This window comes from Nyctibius grandis, chromosome Z, assembly GCF_013368605.1.
Source record: "Nyctibius grandis isolate bNycGra1 chromosome Z, bNycGra1.pri, whole genome shotgun sequence".
In the NCBI taxonomy this organism is placed as follows: Eukaryota; Metazoa; Chordata; class Aves; order Nyctibiiformes; family Nyctibiidae; genus Nyctibius; species Nyctibius grandis.
This window is the reverse complement of record NC_090695.1, coordinates 9,949,498-9,975,288: the sequence shown is the minus strand read 5'-3', so window position 1 is coordinate 9,975,288 and position 25,791 is coordinate 9,949,498. Positions and strand designations below refer to the sequence as shown.

The 25,791-nt window shown below is 44.9% G+C and overlaps 1 protein-coding gene across 1 annotated transcript in view; it reads left to right on the top strand.

Moving 5' to 3' along the window:
* Nucleotides 1-25,791, top strand: part of PDZD2 (PDZ domain containing 2) — a 137,432-nt gene that overhangs the window by 1,097 nt on the left and 110,544 nt on the right. The gene's annotated exons all lie outside the window — the stretch shown is intronic.

Below are 25,791 nucleotides of genomic sequence, written 5' to 3'. Positions count from 1 at the left end.
GCTGCCTGCTGTAAAATGAGTTATTGGCCCAGCTTTGCTCTTTGTGGGCCAGCAGACTTGCTCACATTTCCCCTTGCAGAGGCAAAGACCCTTCTCTGCTGAAGATGAGGATGCAAATGTTCATCCATACCTGAGATTGCAATGTACCAGAGGACAAGAAATCTTCTCCCTCTTGCCAGAGGGGGTTCATCTTGGGTATGGACAGTTTTGGAAACAAAATGCTAGTGAAGTGGCCCTTCTTTAAAAGGAAACTCTGTTGATCTGCAGCCTGGGTAATCCAGCACATTTTATGGGCCTTGAGAGTAATATGCTATTTTAAACCAGCTGAGAGAGTGCTCCAGCAAGTGAGATTTCCAACAGGGGCAAATAACAAGTTTTAACTGAAATAAACTGTATACTGGGAAAAAAACCAAACCCAAGAGCTGAATCCTTACACATTCGTCCCATGAAAATATGGCATTGATGGGAAGAATCATTGGTTATTTATCTGCTGCTTTAGTTGTCGGGCTTGCAAAGACACAATGGCCTCCGGGGGGATAACACTTGCAAGTTACAATCCTGCAAACTGCATGGCCTTTGCTCCCAAAAGGCAGTGAATGCAGCAGTGGTTTGGGGGTGACCATCGCTCCCTATTCTGCCACACGACAGAATAAAAGTAGTGACTCCTCAATCTATGGGTGCTGGGCAGGTCAAACTGGCTGTGGTTTTGCAGGTGTGATAACAACCCTCTGTAATTTCAAGCCTGTAATTAAATAAGTGTAAAAATATTGGCACTGTGGTGGTACCAGTCAGAGGCACCCCCAAATTTGAGAGGTTTTGTGGCAAAAAGCAGCTAGTTTGCTGTTTCGCCTTTGCCAGGTGTCACTATTCCTAAAATCTGAGGGAATTGCTTGCAGTGGCCAGCAATAATGTTATCTTATTATTAATGCAAAATGAAGGATAATACCTAATGGAGTCCAAAAGGTTTGGATATCTGTTCTTTTTATCCTATCCCTGAAGGCTTCATTTTGGGCTTTTTCCTTTTGGAAAGTTCTGTTATTAGACCAGCAAGCTGTGACTGCTGCTAATGAGAACCAAGTGCTCCACTTTCCGTAGTTGAGATTTTTTTTTGGCCATTATGAAGGCAGAGTTTTGGTGGTGTGGGGCCAGTGTTGTTGTTCATAAGATCCTGTTTTAGAATATTCTACATCCAATTTAAGCCAAAATTTAGGACATCTCTTAGTCAAAACCTGATTTATTTTCAGCATCCAAAGCATCCTTGCCTAACTTACTGTCACCTGCTGTTTGACAAGGGTGATGTTGACAGATGACAGTTTGGGACCTTGAGGACGCTCTCAGTTTCAAGTTCTTGGTTTTGCCTCTCAGGGAGCTGGCTGGTAGCTCCAACCTCATGTTACCACCTTGTTCACCTGATCTGATGCTTTGAGAGTTCCTTCAGTTGGTTTCTCCATTGGGTTGCTCAGAAGGGACATAATTCTGTCTAGGTTTATAATAGGCTGAAAGGCAACATCAGCTTGCATTCTGGGAAGACTTCAATGAAACAGCTTTCCTAGAGTATTTCCATATTGCTGCTCCCTTTCCCCTTGGCTCTTCAAGTTGTTGGGGCAAGACAGCACACTGAATAGTAGTCCTGGTTCAATTTCTGTCTGCTTAATTTTTCTCTGGCTGGGTGAGAAAATCTTCCAGGTTGATACAAAGGGGTGTGAGTGCTGTGATTTGTGGTGTGATGTAGTTAGTGTAGCCTGCGCATGGTCAGTGAAATTAAAATACTGCCTTAGCTCCTGTAGCACCAGGCTGGATTGGGCAAGCAAAATCACTGCTTGCATGTTTATTCCTCACCTGCCAAGTGTGCCAGGACAGCCCCATCTTGCCTGGTGAGTGTGTTTTCCACACTGAAGTTTTAGGGAACCTCCTGATTTATTTCCATAACAGTGGGGAATTTGGCATGAGAGTTTCATGACTCTGCCACTTTCCTGGGGGTAACCACCTTTGCAGCAGGTTGGCAGAAGTGTGCTTACATACCCTGGGATTCATGTCACCTCACCTCCAGCTCCATCCCACCACACAAACCCTCCCTGTTCCAAGGGGCTAAGCCAATATGCTGGACAATGGGAGAGAAGAGGTAGAGGCACATGGTCCCTTCTGTTGGCTGTCCTATGGATGTGGTTAGCCTCTAGAGGACACAGGGCAGACGGCTGGAGCCATAGCAAATTGGGCAGCCCTGGACAGATTGCGCTCTTTTGGCATCTGCCTGGTGTAGGTCCTGTGCCTACAGGTCCTCAGGTCGCGGAGCAGTGATGGGGTCAGACACAGCGCAGAAGAGCAGCACGCTGCTTCTCGGAGGAGCTGGCTGTGGGTATCGCTCATCTGTCTCTCCCTGCTAGGGAAGCTGAATCTGACTTCTTTAAAGAAAAGTTATTTATCTAAATTCCACCTGATTGCCATGTAAACAGCAGAAACAGGTTGGTTATTGCTGAGCTAATTTCTTTTTTTTTTTTTCTTTCTTTTCATTTAGAGAAACATTACGCAGTAATATAATCAAAGCTCTTTGCTTAACAGGGTATTATTACATTAGAGAGGAATGATGTAGGTGGTGGCATTTTTGGTGATGTTAGTGACAGAGGGAAAATTATTGCTCTCTTCAGAGTTAGCAAATTGTGTGTGTCTATCAAACACAATTGCAGGGAAATGAGCTGTATTGGAGTAGTGAATAAAGGTTACTCAAAACTCTGCATGTTTATTTATCTTCTGTCTATACAACTGTATCTCCAAAACACATGGGTTATGTTCCGCCAGACAACAACTTTCTATGTATTTTGGAACTACTCCTCTCATTTTGGGCTATTACTCATTTACTGGAGGGAGGCTGTTAGTATTCCCGCAGATGAGAGATGAATCCTTCATTTCTTGAGCATGACTGAATGGGGCTTCACTGAGCAAGTCCTGGGAGGATTGCAAAAGAATTATTTTGTCATGAATATAATTCACTTTGAAATATTTGATTATGAATTTCATCAAGCATAGCTGCAGTGCTTGGACACAGCTACTATATACATCTAAACTTAATAGATTTCCAAATTCAAACTGTTTTTGAAGAAAGAGTAAGATACATTACAAATGATGACAGTGTGGTATAAACATGAGATATTTTTATAATTTTGTCATTGAGGAAACCCAACCACTGCTTCAAAATATTGTGTTCCTCATCCCAAAAATGACCGAACATCTCCATGTGTGGGAATACAGTCAGAGAACTGGCTGGCTTCTTTTTAACCCACAACCTGGAGTTGCTTCCAAAAAACGAACAGATAAGTGTTTTGACAGCCATACCTTTGCACAGTCTTTCCTTAGTCTCTCCTCTTCAGCCAGCATCCTGTGAGAGTTGCTAGGACTCCTCCCCAGCACAAGATATGTCGTGCTGAATGTCAGGGAAATCAGTTTATTTTCGAAGATGCTGAGAAAGACCTTCAGAAATCAGATGTGCCATGGAGAGTGAGCTTCAAGTGCCACTACCAAAGGCGAAGCTTTGACCTTACCTGAAGTTGGGGGTTTCCAGCAAAGCCAAGGTCTTTCCTGAGTGCTTGCTGCTACTGCACATCATACCTACATGCTCCAGGACAGATGGAAGTATGAAGGTAATTTCCTGGTCCTGCTAACTGGTCAACGCTATTAGTAGTTGCATGATATATGGACATTGTAAACACAGTCCTGCTTCTCTGTGAGTGCTAGCAGCTGATTACAGAGCACAATACTGAATGTCTAACCAAATTACAGGTCTCAAAATGTGCAAAGCACTTTGTGCTGCTTGCCTGCAGCAGTCAATAACAGTCCTGGTCTCAGCTGGATGAAATCTTGAGATTCTGTATCAAAACAGTCCTTGCTGGTGCTGGAAAGCTATTATGCAGTCCCTGGCTGTATTCGCAGCCAAATTCTGCTCTGAACAGTGGTCTTCAGGAGGGTGCTCGTCTTCTTTTCCCCCTTGCTGGGAGCCCTGCATGCAAGGAGATGCAGAGAGGTACATCTGCTGAGGGAATGGGAATGGAGAAAAGGGACCTTTGCTGCATCTGAGTAGAGCTGCTCAGAATCTGACAGTGTGGTTTGAAAACTGGCATTTCAGAAGAGCACACCTTCCAAGGCACTTTTTATTGAGCTCCCCCTTCCTCAGCAGTTTGAACTGAACTATTTTTTACCCTAAACTGCTTTGCCCCTGCAATAGAAATATTTTCTTGTTGGGAAGAAAAACCCCCCGAATGTGGTCACTCTTTGGTATCAAATTGCACACAGAATCCTCCCAAGTGGCCAGACCCTCCTTCCATGATCTGTACACTCTCTTCTTCCACTTGAGTTTGCCCAGCAGTTCCCTGTTTAACCATGCAGGTCTCCTGGTACCCTTTCTTGACTTCCTACCTCTTGGGATGCTCTGATCTTGAGCTTGGAAGAAGCAGTCCTAGAATGCTAACCAACTATCTTGGGTCCCCTTACCTTCTAGTACCCTGTCCCATGGGATTTCCCCTAGCACAGAATCACAGAAGCAACCAGGTTGGAAGAGCCCTCTGGGATCATCGAGTCCAACCGCTGCCCCTACACCACCCTGTCAACTAGACCATGGCACTAAGTGCCATGTCCAGTCTTTTCTTAAACACATCCAGAGATGGTGACTCCACCACCTCCCTGGGCAGCCCATTCCAATGTCTAATAACCCTTTCTGAAAAGAAATTCATCCTAATGTCCAACCTGAACCTCCCCTGGTGCAGCTTGAGGCTGTGTCCTCTTGTCCTATCGCTAGTTGCCTGGGAGAAGAGGCCGACTCCCACTTCACTACAGCCTCCCTTCAGGTAGTTGTAGACTGCAATAAGGTCACCTCTGAGCCTCCTCTTCTCCAGGCTAAACAACTCCAGCTCCCTCAGCCGTTCCTCATAGGTCAGACCCTCCAGACCCTTCGCCAGCTTGGTCGCCCTCCTCTGGACTCTCTCCAACACCTCAACATCTTTCTTGAAGTGCGGGGCCCAGAACTGGACACAGTATTCAAGGTGCGGCCTCACCAGTGCCGAGTACAGAGGGACGATCACTTCCCGAGACCGGCTGGCTACAGTATTCCTAATAAAGGCCAGGATGCCATTGGCCTTCTTGGCCACCTGGGCACACTGCTGGCTCATGTTTAGCCTTTTCAAGCAATTGCTTGAAAAGGCCAAAGTTGGCCCTACTGAAGTCCAGGGTCGTGATTTCGCTAGATATTCTGTTCCTGCCACATGAGATCCTGAACTTCACCATCTCAACGCTCCAATTTTGCATTTTCCATGGGTCACTGCTTCCTGCACGCTGTGGTGAGACACTGCCACTGCAGGAGGCTGGCTGGCCTCGCCGTGGCCCCTTTGTCCCTGCACTGGCGGCCGCAGTTGTCTATGGAGCATCCGCAGGATTTTGTAGGACCGTGTTACTCGGTGGTGGGTTCAAAACGCTTCCAGGTGCTCTGACTGGCGTGTGGGGATGTCATGTTGTGGGAACAGGGAGCAAGGGCTGTGCTCCCTCTGCTCATCAGCTGGGGCCCTCAGTTTAAGTTTTTGGTAACAAATCCATTCTTTAGTAAGGTCAGGTGTTAGGGTGTATGAATGCCCTGAGGAGAAGGACTTGGGGATGATGGTTGACAAGAAGCTCAACATGAGCCGGCAGCGTGTGCCTGCAGCCCAGAAAGCCAACCGTACCCTGGGCTGCATCAAAAACAGCGTGGCCAGTAGGTCGAGGGAGGTGATTCTACCCCTCTACTCTGCTCTCGTGAGACCTCACCTGCAGTGTTGTGTCTAGCTCTGGGGCCCCCAGCATAAGAAGGACATGGAGCTGTTGGAGCGAGTCCAGAGTGCCACGAAAATGATCAGAGGGCTGGAGCACCTCTCCTGTGAAGATGGGCTGAGAGAGTTGGGGTTGTTCAGCCTGGAGAAGAGAAGGCTCCGGGAAGACCTTCTAGCAGCCTTCCAGTACCTGAAGGGGCTACAAGAAAGGGGAAGAGGGACTTTTTACAAGGGCAAGTAGTGATAGGACGAGGGGGAATGGTTTTAAACTGAAAGAGGGTAGATTTAGATTAGATATTGGGAAGAAATTCTTTCCTGTGAGGGTGTTGAGACACTGGCACAGGTTGCCCAGAAAAGCTGTGGCTGCCCCCTCCCTGGCAGTGTTCAAGGCCAGGCTGGATGGGGCTTTGAGCAACCTGGTCTAGTGGAAGGTGTCCCTGCCTGTGGCAGGAGGGTTGGAACTAGATGATCTTTAAGGTCCCTTCCAACCTAAATCATTCTATGATTTGATGATTATGGTGGAAGGGGAGGTTTTCAGGTTTCTGTGCCTGTGATGGGCTCGTGTTTCTCTGGAAGTTATTGTGGATTTATTTTCCACAGAGCAATCTCCTTTATACATCTTTTTATTTTTAGGGAAAAATCACCCCAGGAAAACTATCCCTGGTCATCGCAGAAAGCTTTGTCTCATCACACCCCCACCTCCCGGGCATGTCAGGTTGCATGGATCGCTTGCTCTGTTTTACTGTTTTACTGTGTTTCCTCACCTCCTTCCTAAAGCAAAAGTGCTGCCAACACAAAGTGCTGCTCAGTATAAGCAGCTGCTTTGCCTGGTGTTAGTAGGACCTTTTCTTGGTTATGTTCATATGAAAATATTTTTGTTTTAATAGGAAAACAAATGGAAAAGTATCCTGGCTCTTTGCCCTTGGCCAAGGGGCAAACATTTCTGTGGGAGCTCCTTGTTAAAATATTAACAGCACTGACTACACAGAGGAAAACAAACACAGTGGTCCTGAAGGCTGCAGCCTCCAAATACAATCTCAGGGAATATATTTCTCATAACTGAGCTAAAAAATACCCCCAACCTATTGTGGAGTTGAATTAGTTTCTTTTTTTATATCATGTTACAAATCTTCACGCTGCTAAGTGATGGGTCAGGGCGCAGAGGCTGAGACCTGGGGCTCGTTATCACGGGCACGGATGGGACGTCTGTGCTGACATGCCCTCCGAGCTGCCTGACATGCGAGTCCCGAGGATGGAAAACAAGCAGCACGTAGGGATCTTGGCTGAGGGTTTTCTCCTCCAGCTGAGCTGCTGTGAGCAGGAAGACAGTGAATGTGTGCTCAACCTGTGCAAAATGAGAGGAGGCCTATGGATGTCTAACATTTCTCAGACACTGAATCTCACTGTGCTCCTGAAGCCTTGCACGCTGGAGCATGGAGCCCCCTCCGAAGCACAGCTGCTCTATTTTACACTGATAGTGGATATTAATTCCCCCCTTAAAGTATAACAGGACTAAGAAACTAAGAAAGAGATGTTTTTCTTCCCTTCTTTTATGTCTTCGGAAAAGGTATGAGCAAACTTAGCCACATGTGTTGAGAAATAAATTGCTCTGAAGAAATGAGCTTTATCCCAAATCCTCTCTCAAGAGCCAAAGACTTAAGCAGAAGGTCACTAATCCCCAGACTCAGCAGAGATCATTTAGCTTGTCTGTCCTGTTTGCTTTATTAATCTGAGCGTGGGTTCACTCAGTTTCCCCTCTGGTTTCTGCCTTCCCTCTCAACCTCCCTGTGCTGAGCCCAGCCTCTGAGGAGGCAAAACCTGTTCACTTGTAGCAATGATCATTTGCAGCATCCCACCAATACAACTGCCTCTGCGAAGCACTTTCAAAGGCACTCATCCTCCTCAACTTTGCATCTTATTTATCTTCTTGCTCTCTCAGTTTTACCTAAAAAACATAAAAGACAATGGAGCTGCTCCCACTGATTTAAATGGCTCACGTCCTGTATGTGGTTGCATGTTTCTGCCAAAATTTTGTGAGCAATACGCTTGTTGCTGCCTTCTACACGCTGTTGCTACTGAACAACAGAACTGGCCTCTCTCAGTGGAAAGCGTTATCCCCAGAGGACATACATGTATAATGAGGGAACATCCCCAGGGCCATCTGCAGCAAATCCTCCCCAGCCCCGGCTCTGCACGCTTGCTTCTCAGAGGGATTGCATCAGGCTTGAAAAGACTTGGGCAGAGGTTGGTGGTGTTGCCTGAGGAGGCGTAAGAGCTTCAGAGGTTATACAGTGGGTTGTCCTGAACATTTTTTATGTGCTTTTGTTTTGTTCCATTGAGCTATGAAAGCTCTGCTTAGAAGGCTGCATCTTGTTGCCAAATGTATGGCTGTGCATCTCCATTTAATTTGCTGCTCTGACCGCGCTGTAATTACAAGGGAACAAGCCCACTGTTTAGGAGGGAGCTCTGCCCTCCCCTCTCATCTACTGTGGGAACATCCTGGTTTGGTGAATCAGCCTCGTACCTCATCATTTACCCCTGACGCCAAAGTGCCAGCAAGAGCCCTTCTCCATCCTGAGTGGGATTTTCAGCCTCGCACGCAGCAAGCATCCCATGCTCTCAGGTCATCTTGAAGCACAGTCAGGACGCAGCAGAACTTAACTAATTGGCAAACTGCTGGAACGTGCAGAACCAGGGTCACTTTTTTCCACCACCCAGCCAAGGAGCAGGTGAGGCCTTCAGCCACAGCCGCAGCTATTTTCACAGCCTCTCCAGCAGTGCATTTGCTAGCTCAGAACAGTGTTTTAGCCATCAATAATTAAAAATAGAGATGTTCAAAAACACCAGCAAGGAACGTTTTGTGCCCATTATTCTTGCTCTTTCTATAATGCTTGTGCCCTTACACACCAATTTGCAATGTGCAGTCATTCACAGTGTCTCTTCTAATCTGTAAATGTGAATTTCTCTTCATACTCTGGGAGTCCATAGTTTTGCACAAAGCAGGCTGTGGGCTAAAGACTGATTTCCATGAGACAGGAGCACCGAGCTGCTGCAGGAGGAGGAGGTGACTGGAGTCAGGTTACTGGGTTGCAGCGAGATACATGGCAGGTTGTCCTTTCCCACCCATACTGACTGATGTGCATGAGTCCTGGAAAGGCACAGCTTCTCCAGTTCTTCATTGAAATGTTTTTTCTCACAGCACTGGGCTAAGTGAGCAGCGTTCCCATTCTCAGAAGAGTTTCAGGGCTGCTCTGCAAGCAAGCAATGACCGTATCTTCTTGCCAACCTCATGTACCTTTGCGTGTGGTGGTTGCTGTCCTGGAAGATGCACTAGGACTGAGCTGTAACCCTCTAGAGCTAAAAGCATTAATGGTGGTGGCAGTTTAAAACCTGCTTATCCCCTGTCACTGGGAATCAGGCCTGGCTTGGAAAGGACAGGAGTGGGGAGGGTTGAAAGATGATGAACGGGAGACAGTTCCACAGGCAGAAGCTGTGCTTGACAACAGCCTCAGAGAGATGGCTTGTCAGCATGAACCTGCCATCTACAGATATAAGTGAGAGGATAAATATAAGAAATGTGTCATCAGCAGAGAGGCAGGTATATAACTCCAGAGACAGCTGCTGCAGTGAATGGCTTTGTGGCTGGGCTTTTTTTTCCCATGGAAAACTCATTGCTCGCCTTATCTGATATGACACTTGCCTTCAGCTCAGAGCAGTATCGCATGCTCCTTGAAACTTACTTCTCTGTCTCCTTTCTATCAGATGTAGGCTAAGACGGGAAGGACTTATGTATCAATCGCAGGCTTTGCAGCATCACTCATCGTTCTTGCTACTTTCTCTGGAAGAAATATATGACACTCAGCAAGATAGTCTGGGCCTCCAAAGGGAAATGCTTTTAACAGACCAGTATCAGTAAAAAGATAACTTGGCAGGCACTGCCAGAAGGTTTGGGGCAGCTCAGGAAGACTTGTACCTACCAAGACAAGGACAAGAGTAGGGCAAATGTGATTATTAGCAGCAAACTTCACCCTAGAGCATCCAAGACTCAGGAAACCCAGCTTAGACTGAAGGCTCTTTAACGAGACTGTGAGAAACTAGCAGTTGATGGAAAATGGGTTCAAGATTTTTCAAAATGCAACAAAACTCTTGAAATCTGACTGAGGGAGATTATTGTTTCTGCTGATGCCTAAGACTCTTTTCTATTGTTTAAAAAGGTGCCAAAGTCTGTTTTTATCCTTTTCCATACTAGGTATTATAGATAACTGGATGATTTTCTAAAAAAAAGCCTGGCAAAATTAGAAGTTGCTAAATAGAGCAACTGTTTTGACTGTGTTTTCCTGGTCTGTTACTTGATCATTGGAATGGGTTCAGGCTAGCAGAGTAGCTATTTGATGAAACAGAAGTCGGTGATGTCTTCCTTCTCATCCTCATACACATTGACCAGCGGCTCTTCGTGCCGTGATAACTGAAGAATTACAAAGTGCTTGCCAATTTTTCCTAGCCTGGGCTATTTTTGTTCTGGTAGTGAAGGGAAAAACATGGACATGTGGTAACCAGTAAATTTTGTGGTACGATCTATCTGAACACTGAGCCCAGATGAGGAAAATGAGCTAGAAGTTGGGGAATTCTTGAAAACTCACAGATGATAAATGGAGCCAAACTGGTGTGTGACGTTCTCGCTGAAAATGGTTTCTAACACACTAATTGTTCTGCTGAAAATGATGTTTCATATTTTCATCTGTAGAGTAGTTCTGCTAAAACACAGATTTTTCTCAGTTTCCTCTAGAGGGCAATGTCATATAAATATTTTAAGCAATTTTTGGGTTATGTCAACCGGGAATTTAGCCTGTCTTATCTAAGAATTCATAAGACAGCAGTGAAAAGTGTTTCTTTATGTGCTTTTTAGGATGTATATATATGTAATACAATTACTCTAATTGTTTCTTGGGCTTGTTCAGTGCAGTAGCTAATCCCTTTAAAGAGCACGGAAATATGTTTTGCATTTTGGGCACATTTGCCTCTGCTGGAATGCAGAAAGGGAACTGCTCATGAAGACCTAACTCTTCTCCTGTACCTGTGCAGCTTGAAAGACTTTCAGCAGCAGCTCCTTATTTAATGTATTGTAAAAGAGATTATAATTGAGTCCTTTGAGAAAGAAGCTACCAGTTGCTGTAGTTTATGTTGGTAGCTGGAACTTCAGTGCAGAGGATAAATCTACATACCAAGTCAAAGTGGTCCATAGGACCTAGAAAACAGAAGGGTTTTGTGTTACTACTTATTTCACTTGTATTAATAAAAATAATAATAAATAATAATAAAAAATAATAAATAATAAAAAAATAATCAGTTGTATTACTTGTTTGATGGATGTGAGTAACAGCCCAATTTTCAAATTAATTGTCCATATAAACAGCTGCTAAAATTAGTATGACTCAAAGGTGGCCAGTCTGGTCCTTAATAATTGATCTTAAGGGATATTGTCTCCTCTTTTCAGTCACTGCTGTGTAAAAAATGGTAAATATGGATAAAGGCTGTTTTGTTTTCCTTAAAGCTCAGATGTATAATTTGAAACACGCTTACATGGGCACAGACTTCTTTTTTGTTGTCTCTATCATTATCTTCTCCCCTTCCCCCAAACCAGTACTACTAAAAGGGAAATTTGCTCTTGACTTCCAAACAAGAAAATGGCTTTAGGGAAATCCTTTTAGAATTAGTCTCCTTTCCCCTCCTGAGGGTGACTAGTCCTCTGGACCATCACCGTAATGGCCTTATTGGATTAATTTGTAAATCCCATATGTTTACTGAATTTGTGGGTTAACATTCTTTGTAAAATATCTCTTCCAAAAAAGTAATGGGCAATCTGCAGTTGCCAAGCTCTCTAGCTGAATAAACCTGTTTGTTTGTTTTTCCCCAAACAGGAAAAGCAATTAATTAAAGTAAGTATTCCCAAAAGTGCTCTATTTGAAAACAAGGGCCTGTGAATAAAAAGAGCAGTAGTTGCATTGGCCTCAAAGCCAGCAGTCATTAGGTAGCAAAGCAGGATTTGCCCTTTTGAGTAACAGGAGCTCTAAGAAGAATCGGAGGACACAGCTCTTCTGTAGTCTTTGTAAGTTAAATAGGTGAGAACTGCTTCTTCATTACTGCTGCTGGCCAGGCAGGACTTTCTCAGGGTTTTAAACCCCATCTTAACAGAAACATGATAAGGAGTTTGTAAACTTTAAGTTGCTGGGAAAATTTTTTAGAGACACTAGCGGCAACTAAATATGCTTAGTTTAATTTCTCATGCTGCATGGATCTGACGAATAGCTTCAGGTTTGAACCATATATTCATCACCACCTTGGTTTAGGGCTCATGTTTGTATCTCGCTGGCTCTAAGGTATCTGACAGCTTAATGATTAATCACAGGGGCTTATTCTTTGCCTTTGGCTGGAAGGAGCGGAGCTGTGTTTGGGGCTGTAGGTATGTGGGAAGGTTGATTCACCCTGAGCTGGCACGTCCATATGTGGGGAGCCCTGGGAATGTCACGCTTGCATGGCTGCAGGTACTGAAGGAACCACCAAGCGTTCATGACTTTGTCTCCTCCTGCTCAGTCTCTCTGCCTGCCTTGGTGGCAGGTGGTCTGAAGCGCATTTTTCTTGCACAGAATAACAAAGCTATGCCTGAGGTTTCTGATGATACCGTAACACTGTGGGCTTCGGAGGAATTGCTTCCTGTTTGCCTCCATGGAAATGGGGAAACTCTGCCTTCCAAATATTCTTCGTACCTGACCCAGCAATACACAAAATTGTCTCTCCTCTGATCTGTTTTTTGATCATTGGCTGCATTCGGAAAGTAAGTGGTAGGTACAGCAGAGCAGAAAATTATTTAGGGAACTGTGGAGAGTAGTAGTCGTTTAGTAAGCTGTGGAGAAAGAAATAATAATAGTTATAAAAAGTGCATGGATGCCAAATGGATCAGAAGTTAACGGCTGGTGTGTGGAATTCAAAGTCAACAAGGGTTTACTGCAGGGCTATGCCTTTAAATGGACTCTATTTTAAACAGTGTATGAGAAAGGCAAAATCTCAGTGCTTTATTAGAACTATTTTGTGACTCAAGTGCTTTCTCTGGTGACCCAAGAATCAAATTATAAACTGTGGAAATTAGTTTAAGGGGCATCATCATTAAAAACAAATCATACAAGTTAGTAGAGAAGTAACCATCTGTCTTGAGAGAGGTGGCTTTCAGAAAAGTGTAGAAAACAAAAGAGGTAAAAGACAAGAGGGTAGGAAAAAATTTAGGATGGAAGAAGGACTTAAAATTTCATTAATTCTGGGTGGCTGAATAATAATCAAAAGTGTTTTGTCTAATATGTAATTAAATTAGGTATCATTATCTGTTAAAACAGTTCAGCTAGCTCTAATAACCAAGCAAACCAATCCTGAGTCCAGGTGTCAGCTCCCATACTCCCTGAGGTTTTCCCAGCCTCGAGGATATTCTCTCATTTAATTATACTATCAACAATAGTATTAAAGAATAAGACGAGGCATAATCTCCCTTTTTACATAATCTTCAGCATGCACAGCAGTGCACTTGGGACCCACTGGCCGTGCACTACATTAGAGGAGTCATGCATGACTTGGTGAAGCCAACTCAAGATCTTTAGATTAAAAAATGTCCTGTGCTTTGCTGTGTACTGAGTTATAAACTGGCGTAAGAATCCAGCATGAACCCAATGTAAAGAACTAGTTTAAATTCCATGTAAAGTTCTCCCTTCTTCACATATTACTGGCATTTGCTGCTTGCTTGTAGTTTGTGTTGCTTTCAGCAGCGAGCCCATGCTGGTTGCCTGCTTTACTTTCCGTTTCTTTTCTGCATGCTTCTATTTTAAACCATTTACTTGTAAGTTATGTTTGCATAAACTGTATATGACTTGGAGCTATGTATCTAACTCCTGTCAGGGTCTTACAGCCTAATGGATAGCATGTGTGGACTTAAGAAGTGTTGGGTCCTGGTCCAGCCTTTTGCCCCCCACTGCGAACAAGTCACGGCACCGGTGACAGGGAGGTGATGACAGCAGCTTGCTTTCTGCAGGTGCTTGAGCTCTCTGGGGGAAAAGCACTTTATTAAATGCTGGGTTTTACTCCGGAGCATTTCTTTCCAGGTACCTGACTGTCTGTTGAAGGGTTATAAAGTCAGAGCAGCTTCATAAGGGCTAAAATTCTTTGAAATACCCATTTCTGCAGAAGTACCTTTGAGCAATACAAATAAGCCCTAGCTTATGAGATACCTGCCTAGTTATGAATTTAGCCATTATCCACTCTTTCCGAGTGTCTCCAAGAGGTGTCAGTGTAAACAAGTGAGACTTATTTACCTGTAGGGTTTTGCTAGAATAGTGAGAGAATGGAAAAAATGAAGTCTGTTTTTCCAAGGCCTTGAAGACAAAACACTGTCCTTTTCTGTGCCTAGTGCAGGCTTTGAGGGAAAAAAAAACAAAACTAACCTTGTTTTTGTCATGATGCTCCAGCCAACATGCAGCTCGTTTGATTTCCAGATATGGTATTTGAGGTTTGTCGTGAAGTGAGAAGGTCCAAAGCCAAGCCTGCTGGAGCTGCCAGTTTTCTGGTTGGAGCAATCATTCCAGTTTATAAAACTTTGCGTATTATACCTCACCAGGTTATTTTTTAGAGCTGAAACAGTGCAGAAGTCTAGCAGGGCAGATCTGGATGTGGGATGTAGGTTTATTGGGGAAAAAGGAGCCACTTTGGGGCTTTACTGTGGAAAATGTGATTAAATGGTGTCCTGTTCAATGCAACTCTTATTTGCTGAGAACTTCCCTGCTAGTATAAAGAGGCTCCTTGGGAAGCAACTGAGCTGAGGAGGAACCAGTATCGGTGTCAAGATAAGCATGTGAGAAAAAGAAAAATAGGATTAAATATAACCATATAATTAATCTCATGGCTGCATGGCCACATAGTGGGAACAGTCTGGTAATGCTGGGAGCATCTCCCTACACCAGACCCTAAACATAGCTCGCTCTCGTGCTTCATGCTGGTGCTTTTGTTTTATGGTCTCCCATTTGGCAGTCAGGGAGCCCATGGGAGATGTGCGGGGGCGGCATGGGAGTTTCAGGCGTGGACACAGGCAGGAGGTTTCTGCTGCTGTTCATGTTGTCCAGGGACTTCTGTTTCTGGGGTTCCCTGGACTCCTCTTCTGAGGACTAACTTCGTGCAGGAATGGGACAAAAAAAGTGAACGTGAGGTGAGGCTGAGGTTTTCCATTTTGGTCATGTTTTGCCACCTGCTCTTTCGGCAGCATTCATCAAAGTGGCCTGAAGACTGTGTCCTGGAGAAATAGCTTGATTGAATATTTAAGTTTTAAACTTACTGTTGCTTTTATTTTTCCCCAGGTCAGCTGCATATTGGAACTTTAACCTTTAGATTGTGCCAATTGATCAAAATGTTCCTGTGCAATTACTGAGGCCTGATTTTTTTTTTTTTTTTATTTCAATTGATGGCAAAATCTGCTCCTGACTTGGGAGGAAGGCTTGGGTCTTTACCAAATGAAAGCCTGAAACCACACGTGAGCATTTGTTGTTCATAATGTCCCTTCTCATTGGGTAGAATCAAAAGGTAAATTATTTTTCACCCCTTATGAAATAACTTCACTTTTTTCCCCAGACATTTTACATACTCATTGAGGGGGGAAGGAGGTGAATCCCAAACATTAGGAGATAGAGGAGCAGTTCCTGATTTCCATATGTGTAAGCATTACACCAGGGTAACTCGATTAACTAAAGAGATGACTCTTGGTTTATGACCATGTAAAAAGAGAATTGGACTTGCAGGATGTGTTATCAAATATGGTCATCAGCCACAGATTGGTCCATAAGAAAATGTCACAACTCCAAAAAATTAGCACAAAGCTAAGGACTAGTCATAAATCTCCAATCTAACAAGATACAGGTATATCCTAGTGAAAAATCCAAACCGGATCAGAAATTCAAGAAAGATCCTGCCCATGGATCCCATAAGCACCATTCCCAAGATCTGCAATCTGTACAGATACTACTGATAACGTGGTCTGGAGCCTGTAACAAAGACATGCTGGACAGATCCAGCCCAAGCAAGAAGACGTGCAGATTAAATTTGTATTAGTTGGAGCTTGTAGATTGCTGTAGCAAGCAAAATTGAGCCTGGGTGTTAAGATGATCTGGATCAAGAAGTCCGAAATAGGTTTCCTCTTTAAAGAGAAATGAGCACTTTTTGGCACTGTTTTTTTGTAACGGTTTTAGAAAGAAAATATTTGGAAACAGATGCAGTATGTTTCTGTATATTAAATCCAGTCTGTGAAATAAAACTACTCTCTGTGTCTGCCCATAATGGTCAGAAGACTCCTGGAACAAAATCCTCCCTAAATCTCATATATGTTTTAAGAAAGACTCTTGAAACATTAATAAATTGTGGGTGAATGGCACATTCTGACATGCGCTGGGAAGTAAGCACTGATAAAATGCAGGATGGCTGGTGATGTTTAAAAAGCAAACGAGATCTGGCCTTCCACTTTGAATATCATAAGGTACGGGCCACAGCATATTGCATTAATGGAGGCTATTCTAGCATAAAATGAGAGCCACATATGGAACAATCTCTGCAGCCCTCGTTTAGGACACTGTAGAGAGTAATATAAAATGACTCCAGGGTGGAGCACAGGTTGCTGGAGGGGGCACCCTCTGCTGTAACCTACATTATTTTTGTAGTTAAAGAGAAGGGAAAAATGTTGCTTTGATAGGAAGTCCTAGTGAGCAGGCACATATGGGCACATTGCTAGAGGGGGGTTAACCCCTGAACACAGGGCTTGTGTAGCCCTACCTGCTACACAAATCCCACTAGCTGGGGTGCTGGCAGAGCGAGTAGTGCCTAAGCATCCTGCTGGCTGTTTGCAGAGGGCTAAAACGCTCCGGTCCCTTGGCTGCCATGAAAATGCACCATGCCAGAGCTTGCATTACTTCCTATGGAGGTGTGTTTAAGTGTCAGCATGCTCCTGGCAGCCTTCATTAGCAGAGGGTCTGGCCTTGCTCCCCGGTCCCAGCATCGCTGCGCAGTCGAGGTCATGGCTGGGGCTAGGAACTGGCACCAGCCTTGCTCTGCTCTGGTCCTTCCCTCTCTCGTCTTTCCCCTTATCTCCTTTGTGCTTTTTCTGGGATGTGTAGTCTTGTCCCATTTGGTGCCCTGGTTGAATCACTTCCAATACTGCAAGTGAGGGAAGGCAGGGAGAGCACCGTCCTGGAGCAGATTGCCAGCAACACTGTGGTGGAGTAGTTGATCTCTTGGCCAAATTAATCTTCTTGGGTAGATTTGGAAATCCCAGGATGAGGCATAGGCCGTAGCAGGTGGGCAGAGCCCTCTCAACCCGCAGCAGCGCCTTGCTGACTCTAACTAGAGGCTGGCAGGTTTTAAGTACATTTTTCCCCTATCTGTTGACCCTTTAGGTTTATAATGAGATGTACATCATGTACTGTGTGTACAGAGCCTTGTTGCTGGAAGATTCAGATTGCTGTTCTCATGCAAAGAAAGCAAACCCCGTTGATAACTGCATTCCCCTAGGCTGCTGAGCACCCCGTGCAAAATTTTACACTCAGCAGAGCTTAGCGGAGTTAAAAATAGTTCTTGTTGTCAAAATATTTCTTGGTAGTAAAAATGTCCTTAGGATACTTCGTGAAATGGTAACCTTTGGACCAAACAGAGTGAGGAAAAAAATCAGAACATAGTCTTCAACGCCGCAAAAAAAAAGTGTGTCTTAATTGCGCAATATGGGAGAAAGGTTAAGAGCAGAGAAAACCTGCATCACCTTGGGAAGGGAAAGAATGGAATTTAAATAGAGATCTAAGGGTGAGTACATAATGCAAGATTTTATATCTTTGTGAAGTATTTTTCCCTTGGTGCCTGAAAGATTATCTGGGCGAAAATGTCTGGCTCTGCGTAGTGCATTGAGGTCTTGCTGGGTGTCTTTGAATTCAAGGCAGGGTAAAACCTGGCCTTTCACTTTTTTTCTGTTTTTAAAGGGTAATGTCAATTCTAAAATTGGCCCCCAAGTTATCATATCTAAAAACAAGCTTAGATAAGTGTTTCCACCCTGGAAAAAAACCTGAAAGTCTCAGTGATAACAGATTGTTTTGAGCAAATGCATGTTCCTGTGTAGAGTCTCAAACCTGGGTCATACACTGTAAACAAGTGAATGTATTAAGTGAAGAGAAATTAAAATTAAACAGAGGGCACTACCAAGAGAAATGCAAACAGTAAATAAAGATTGAGAGGTGAAAGACAGCTTGATGATTTTTTCATTTTAATAACTACAGCTGGTGTTAAATGTAGCAGATCAGGCAAATTGCTTTAAGACTGTGTGATTTCTAGGTTATTACTGTCTTTTTAATCTCATCAGTACTAGTAGCTTTTCTTGTATCTGTTTTCTGCTCTCCAATCTTGAGTTAATGCTTTGTATTTTAAAGTTAAATACAGTATACTTAATGCCATGTAGATCTCCACTGTTGGGTACTAACTGATACGGTATTATTCTGCTATTTAGTACATACCTGAATTAGAGAACTGCCTGGGTGAGAAGGCTTTATCCCCTATACATTTGTAGTAACCTCTAAATAAATTCTACAAGCATATCAAGAAAGTAAATAAAAAATAAGTTCAGACTGGTAAAATGTAGATATGCTGCATCACAGTTTGAAGTTTCATGGAATATTCTCTAAACGTGGGACTTTTTTCATGTATGTAATTGATTTTTAAAATGATCAGCTTATAAATAAACTGTAATCGCATAAAATCAGCTCTAATATGGCTGCTTACTAAACATTATAATTGTTTCACAAACAGCTCTCTGACCATAGACCTCAACCTCTGGCTGACGGGATATATTTAAAAGACATATTCCAGAAAAGGGCTTGTGGCAGAGGATTATCAATACAGCCAGTCTTACCTTACCTCCCCCAAGGAAACCCCAAAGCAAAGAAACAAAACAAAAAAAACAACAACAAAATAGACCAGTGGAGAGATTTTCTTAAAATTTCTGTTTTGAAGGCTAGTGAGCATGCATATTTTAAATATCAATTAGCCTTAACATAGCAAGTTACAATGTAAGCTCTCTGGGACAAAGACCATATGCCCGTATTTTCCATACAAATTACTGACTGTATTTTGAGTTCTATAAAAATAATAATTATGCATAAATTAATAGATTAATAAGATTGAGAGATTAAATTTCCAACAGCTGTCAATACTGCTTCTTATGATTTGCATTTCATATTTTGCCTAAGAAGCCCTGCCTTTTATAATAGGAGAAAACATCTGACTATAGCCCATGTAAGGAGCACAGCTGAAGAGCTTACTGACACGCAGGGACAGGACTTCAGAACCTCCCCTCAAGTCACTGAAAAACATCTGATTTCCTACTATTCGTGTGGTGGGAGGAATAAGCAAGTGTTTACAAATAATTCTAGTATAGCTCTTGCAAGGGCCTGTCTGCCTGTGATTTGCATGTAACACCCCACTAAAGGTGAAGAGCTGGGGTGTTTTCAGACAGACCTGGAGCTGTTTGGAATTTTTTTGCTCATTGGCATTTTTCTGCACGCCCCATGAATTTGCGGCGGGTTTGCAGCCAGTACAAAAGGATGAGGGTGTAACTCGTAGCTGAGCCCTGGGTGGCTCTGAGGGGATGCTGGCTGTGGGTTGTGGTATTCAGCTCTCCAGGGCTGTTTATAGTAGTTGTGTGTTGGAGCTATTAAACTTGCATTTTTTTTAAAAAAAAAGACTTTTATTGTGCTTGTGTGCAGAAGAAATGGTAAGAGAAAGGTTTTATCTGTGACATTCATCTCATAGTGTAATAGCATGTGGTGCAGAAATAGGGCTTTCTGAAGGTGGTGTTTGCGGAGACTTAGGGAACTCGATGGCCTGAGCGCACGGAATCGAATGAGCAAACTGTGGGGAGATCCACGCGGAGGTCAGGGAAGGGATTTTTGTATTTACACTGGCATGGCTGCGAGCAGAATGTGGCCTTTGCAGTCCTTGGCTCTGCCTTGGCGCACTGGACTCCTATGCAGTGTTAACTCTCTATTGTGTCATTTTTGTGGTTTCTGGCTGAGTTCTGAAGTTTGCTGTTTTCTTTTAGGAAAAAATGGAACATCATATTGTTGTTCTGGGTTATATGTGGTCCTGGATGTAGATGCTTATTGTGTTTTCAGAGGAATTTCATTTTAATCTGTATTTTCATTTTGCTGCCCATCAGATCCACAGAAGTCTTGGATCCTGGAAACATGTACCATGTAATTGACTTTATCTGTGTGTGTTGTGTGTCAGGAGTGTCAGACATCTGGTGCCCACGACCCAGCAGTGTTGGGACAATGTAAATTTCTGTGTCTGTTGTGAAGAACAAATGTTTCTCATGTTTCCAGCTTCTGAAGGTAACGTTCGAGGTAAGGGTTAAATGTAGTAGAGTTTTAGGTACTCGGGAACAGACCTAGCACTTACCAACTCTCCTCAGTTGCTTCCCCGTAGTGTTAACTTCTGATACTAACACATTAGTGGAGCTGATTTCAGTGACATTTGGTTTGAGTGTGGCTCTAAGGTGATTTGTGTTCATCGGTGTTTTTCTGAATGTGAATCAAGAACTTGCATGTGCAAAGAAGAGGACAAGTAAAGTACCAAAAATAACGGTAGTCCCAAAAATGCCATGTAGCATTTTCCTTGTGCAGTGGCATGAGATGCAACTGCTACTTTATTAGCCAAGTACCAAATGTTTTTTTCTGCAGCTTTCTTTTGGCTGCGGTGTGAAATAGTTTCACCAGTCCATGGTTTCTCCATCCTTAATTTTCTCCATCCTTAATTTTGTACTCCTGAAATTCAAGCTACAAAGGAATTTGATGCTGTATTCTGTGGGGCAGTAGAAGATGGTCTGGTCTAAGTGGTTCTCCTTGTTGTTTGCATGTGTATGTGGCATTTTCTTTTGGATAGACTTGCTCTACATGTTTATATATCAATGCCTTATCTGTTAAAAACCATATGACTCAAATCCTGTTTTGGCTTATATCACAACAGATAACTTTGAAATGCACAGCTGCATGTGTGTGTATGCTATCGATATTCTCCAAAATAAGAGCTGAGAAGATTTAGGGCCAAATCCCCCAAAATTTCAATGGGATGGCAGCTCCTAAACAGACCTAGAAAAGCCCTGCACAGCTATCACCAAGCTGGGAAGTGCCCAACAGTTTTGGACTTTTCCTGATGCCCAAGGGCTTGTTTCTGTGCTCTTGTCCAGGGCACTCTGATCTTGCCTGGGCCTGAGCAGCTCGTCTGTCTCCTTGTCCCATGGGGACCCCCCATGCCGTTTCCCACCCTGCTGTGCCTCCTCAGGCCAGCCAGAAGGAGGAACTACCTTCTCACATCCTCTGGCTGCTTCTGCCTAGATTTTACCAGGCAGCACTTTGCATTTGAATAGTAAGTTGGGTGATATTTTGTGGCCCATAGGATAAACATTTCATGGATCTTTCTGGACTTCCAGTCTCATAGGAGATTGTGCAGGATAACTCCTGTGGTCTCTTTTCTGTTTATGACTAAATAGTTAGGGAGACATCCCAGGGTATGATTCCTGCTCCAAAACTCTTTTGTATTATTATATTAACGAGGTCACGGGCATAACACAAACAGTTTTTAGGGCAGTGACTCAGGACAACCTCTCCTCCCATGTGAATGTCCTGAATTTTGGATTTTGCACAGGGGAATACAATTAAAAGAAGAGGTGACAGGGAAGGCTTAGGCAGGAGACATCTGGAGGCTACTTATTTTCCTAGGAAAATAATGCTAGTCTTCTTGCGCAGAGGCTGCTGAACTTGCTGTCCATATCCTGTATGAACTCCCCAGCCCCTGTGCTGCTTAGACGACGGACGCAGCCATCACATCCTCCTCTCACTGTGCTCAAAATCTCATCTCTGCTTTTAAAATGAAGGGACTTAGGAGTTTTGTTTTTTTCTCAGGAGATGTCAGGCCATGAATCACAGTTGGAAGGGAGGCATTTCCTGGTTAGCAGCGTTGAGCCCCAGAAAGAGGCACATCCCAAGGATTGAAAGGTTCCCTTCGGGTTAGCTCTAGGTATGTCAACTATTGGTGTGTTCAATTTTGGCACCTAATTAACTACCTGTGCTGCCTGGGAGCTGAGGCACTGACACCAGGCTATGCATTTTGCTCCAAGGAACAAAGCTCAGAGTCTCTTCTGTCTCCCTCTGAACTCTTGTCTCCCTCTGAACTCCTGGAAGGCTGAAAATCACACTGAAAATCCTGAAAAACAGGAGGGACAGTTCTTTCTGTGTAGGGTAGTACTATACGTGAGAGCCAGGACTCCTGTAAGCAAAACCAAGCTGTTAAAAGACTGCTTGAATACAACGTGGGACTCAGTGGAAGAGTTTCATGCTTGTCTATCTTTATTACAGCCTGATCTTCTCAATCCTAGGGCAAATATAATAATTCTTTTTTTTTCTTTTTTTTTTTTTTTGTTACAGTTATAGTGGTGTGTTGTTCCTGGTGTATGGCCAGAACTTCTGTCATCAAAAGATGACTGTGACCACAGTTGTATAGTTGAGACTCTAGAAGTAAAAACCACAATATTGAGTATAGCCTGACTGCTATTAGGCCTGCTGGGAACTGGCTGCCACACACCTGAAAAACGGCCGTGAGATGTTAAATGACAGTCTGGAATAAAGACACTTGGCTTTGTCACATCAGGCCACGCTCCAGGGAAGAAAACAACCCCTGGGAGCTGTGTGGAGGCAGCAATGGGGCTTTTAATTTGGATGCCCCGAGTGGAAACATTTTCAAAGGGGAGGAAAGTCTGCAGGATGGGTTTCAAGAGGAGTGTGGTTTGGGTGGAGCCAGTGCGTAGAAGGGAAGGACACCGTGTCCGGAGCAGGTCCCGTCCCCCAAGGCAGAACAGGGCTGCTCTGCTCATCCCCCCGGCGGGGACAGCTTGCGCACGGGAGCTGCGGGCAGGGGGTGGGCACCGGACTGGGGGGCAGCGCCGCGGGGCCGGGTCTGGCGCTCGGCACCGCGGACGCAGGCGGGGGAGGGTCTCGGGCGATGTCCCCAGCCGTGCGCGCCTGCGGTCTCTGCGCTCCCCAGCGCCGTAGGACCCTGCGCGTCCCCGGGGGCTCGGCGCGCGCCCCCAGGGCGGGCGGGGGCCGGTGCGCGGCGGGGCGCGGAGCGGGGCGGGGCGGCGGCGCGGGGGCCGTGCGTGGCCGCCTGCAGCCGCGCCCCGCGCCCGGGAGGCGGTGGCGCCGGCAAAGGTGCCTCCCCGCCCGCAGCAGCAGCAGCAGCTGCCGCCGCCGCCACCGCCGCCACCACCGCCACCGCCGGGGCGCAGCGGCTCCGCGTCTCGGTGCCGGCAGGTGATTAAGCGGATGAGCGGGCTGCAGGGGGCGGCCCGCGGGGATTAGCCGCGTCCGCCAGCTGCTGCGAGGAGGCTGAGCCCGGCGGAGGGACGGGAGACGTGGAGAGGTGCGCGGGGCGCGGCGGCCAGAGCCGCAAGTTGGGTCGGCGGCCGGAGCGGGGCGGGTGCGCGGCGGCCCTGGGTGGGGACCGCGCTGCGCCTGCCGGGCGCCCCCGGGGGGGTCCGGCCGGGCGGCGGGTGCCGGGGGTACCCCGGAGGACCCGCCGCGGCCCCGCTATCTCACCGCGGGCGCTGGGCAGTGCCGGGTCCGGGGGTGCGCGGGGCGAGGGGTGCGGGGCGCCCCCCAAGCCGGGCTGGGGGCTGCTGGCTCGGGGCTGGCAGAAACTTTAGTTACGGTCTGGCACGAGGGTACGCTTTGCCGTGGGGACAGGACTCCGTCCGGAACCACGAAGCAGCTCGTTTGGAGAAAACCTTTACAACTCCAGTCACAAAATGCTTTCCTGTAGGACATATGAGTACCAGATTTTTAAAATGAAAGCGCTGCTGAAAGCCTTGCAGAGGAGCTTTGCTTGGCAAGCTTGCGTACTGAAGGCTTTTAATAAAGAAAATATATTGTCTTCCAACTGGATGCAAAAAATAGAGCTGAATTATCACTTCCTAAATCTACCATGATTTCTGGCTCTCAGTTAGGAGAGCTTTTGGTGGCATTCAAGTGCCCCAGCCGTAACGTTCTCTAAATATCTTCTAATTCTCAAGTGAAGTCTGTTGGTATTCAGTGGGTTTTGTACATGTAGGGCATAGGCGTACTTCATTCTTACTTCATACTTAACTGTATGTTGATACAAATGCAATGCTTCTGCTCAGCCCTGCGTTCTGGCAGGGTCCTCTCTTGCAGCGGAACTGGGGGGACCTTCTAAATGAAGCTAACAAGTGAAATATGCTTTGAAATGGAGTGCAGATGGGAAGCGTCTTAAGTATTGTGTTGCACAACAGTGTGCTCTCACAGAACGGTAGGTTTTATGAATGCATCCACAGTCTGAACTGGACCCTGTGCTGTTCAGAAATATCATACATTAATATCTGGAACAGCAGCAGTTCTGATGAGAAAGGTTAATTCGTCTCTCTCCTGACAGTACTTTTGTACTGACATCACTTTTGATGCCTGACACCTTTGGTCAGCATGTTTGTTAGAAACATGTATGTGTCCTGAGTTCTTAATTCCAAAATATTCTCAAATTGTTGAATAAGAAGAGTAACTGGTGTTTGGTGGCTCAGGTGGGTGATGTCTTAACTTTTCTAGAGCTGTTTTGTGAGTTATGCAGCTGTCTCTTGCATCCTGAAGCATTATTGTGGATTGCCTGATAGTAAAAGACTGATAGCTGCACCCTTGACAGCAGAAATTGAGGTTCTCTACCCCAGTTTCTTTACCCAACATCTCACCCTTTTTTCACGGTAGGGAGTGCCTCTTTGGCTCCATCTCCTGGCTCAAGAAGACGATCCCCTTCATGGAGGGGTATGGAGAGATGGGAAGCCTCCGGGTGGTATTGGTAAAAGGAGGGTGAGAAAGGTGATGAAGGCTTCCTCTCAGGCTTGAACTGTGATCTTGGGACCTGTTAGAGCAGGGTGCCTCCAGCTGCCAGCTGAAGTGGGAATTAGGTTCTCACTTTTTTTCATGAGAAGAGAGCCTGTCTCTTATGTTACTTTTTCCTGCTTCTTGGAAAGATTTTTGAAGTAGTGGCTAAATATTATCATGGTATTTAGAAAATCATAATTTAGTATTTCATTCCTCGCATGGATCTGCTGGAAGGGTTAGTCATCTTGCCTGATACATTTCTGTGCATGATCTTTTGGTGGAAATGTGTTAATAATATATCCTTCATGTCATGATTTTTCTGCATGGTCAGGAAAGTGTGTTGCCTGCAAATTATTAATCCACTTGAAACAGAAAACCTATGGCATTATGGACGGATCTTGCTGTGATTTAGCAGATGTATGACTGTGCATGGACTTTGAGCAGAGGGAATCCTATCCTGCAAGCACAGTGGGATGGCAGGATCCTTCCTTTGTGGAAGATCTTCTGTACGCCCTTTCTTTAGTGGAGAGCAACTTTCTTCAAGTGCAAAAGACAGGAGGAAAAGATCCTTAACCAGACTGTAGAACCAGGGTACCTGTCCTAACTGTGACAGACAGACTTCTGTATCTACCCACCACACCCCAAAGGGAAAGGAGAGGGTGGCAGACTTTGTTCTGACACTGATCATCAGTCCTTGAGATGCTATTGTGGGGAGCGGAGCAATAAGGTGTAACTCTCTGATGCTGGCAGGTATGTGAAATTGCAAAGATCTCTTTTGTTTCTATGTAGATGTCCTGTGTATTCCAGCAAATACCAAACAGGCCTACATATGTCAGTGCCATTTAATGCTTCATTATTACTGTTTAAAGTATGATAAATCATGTGGGCTTAGGGTAAGAACTGACAAAGCCAGCATGGTGTGATATGGGTGCTACCTATTTTTTTTCATTTGTGTGGCATTCTCAGTTGAAGTGGATATAGCTCTCCCTATGGACACTAGTTTTTTTTCTGCC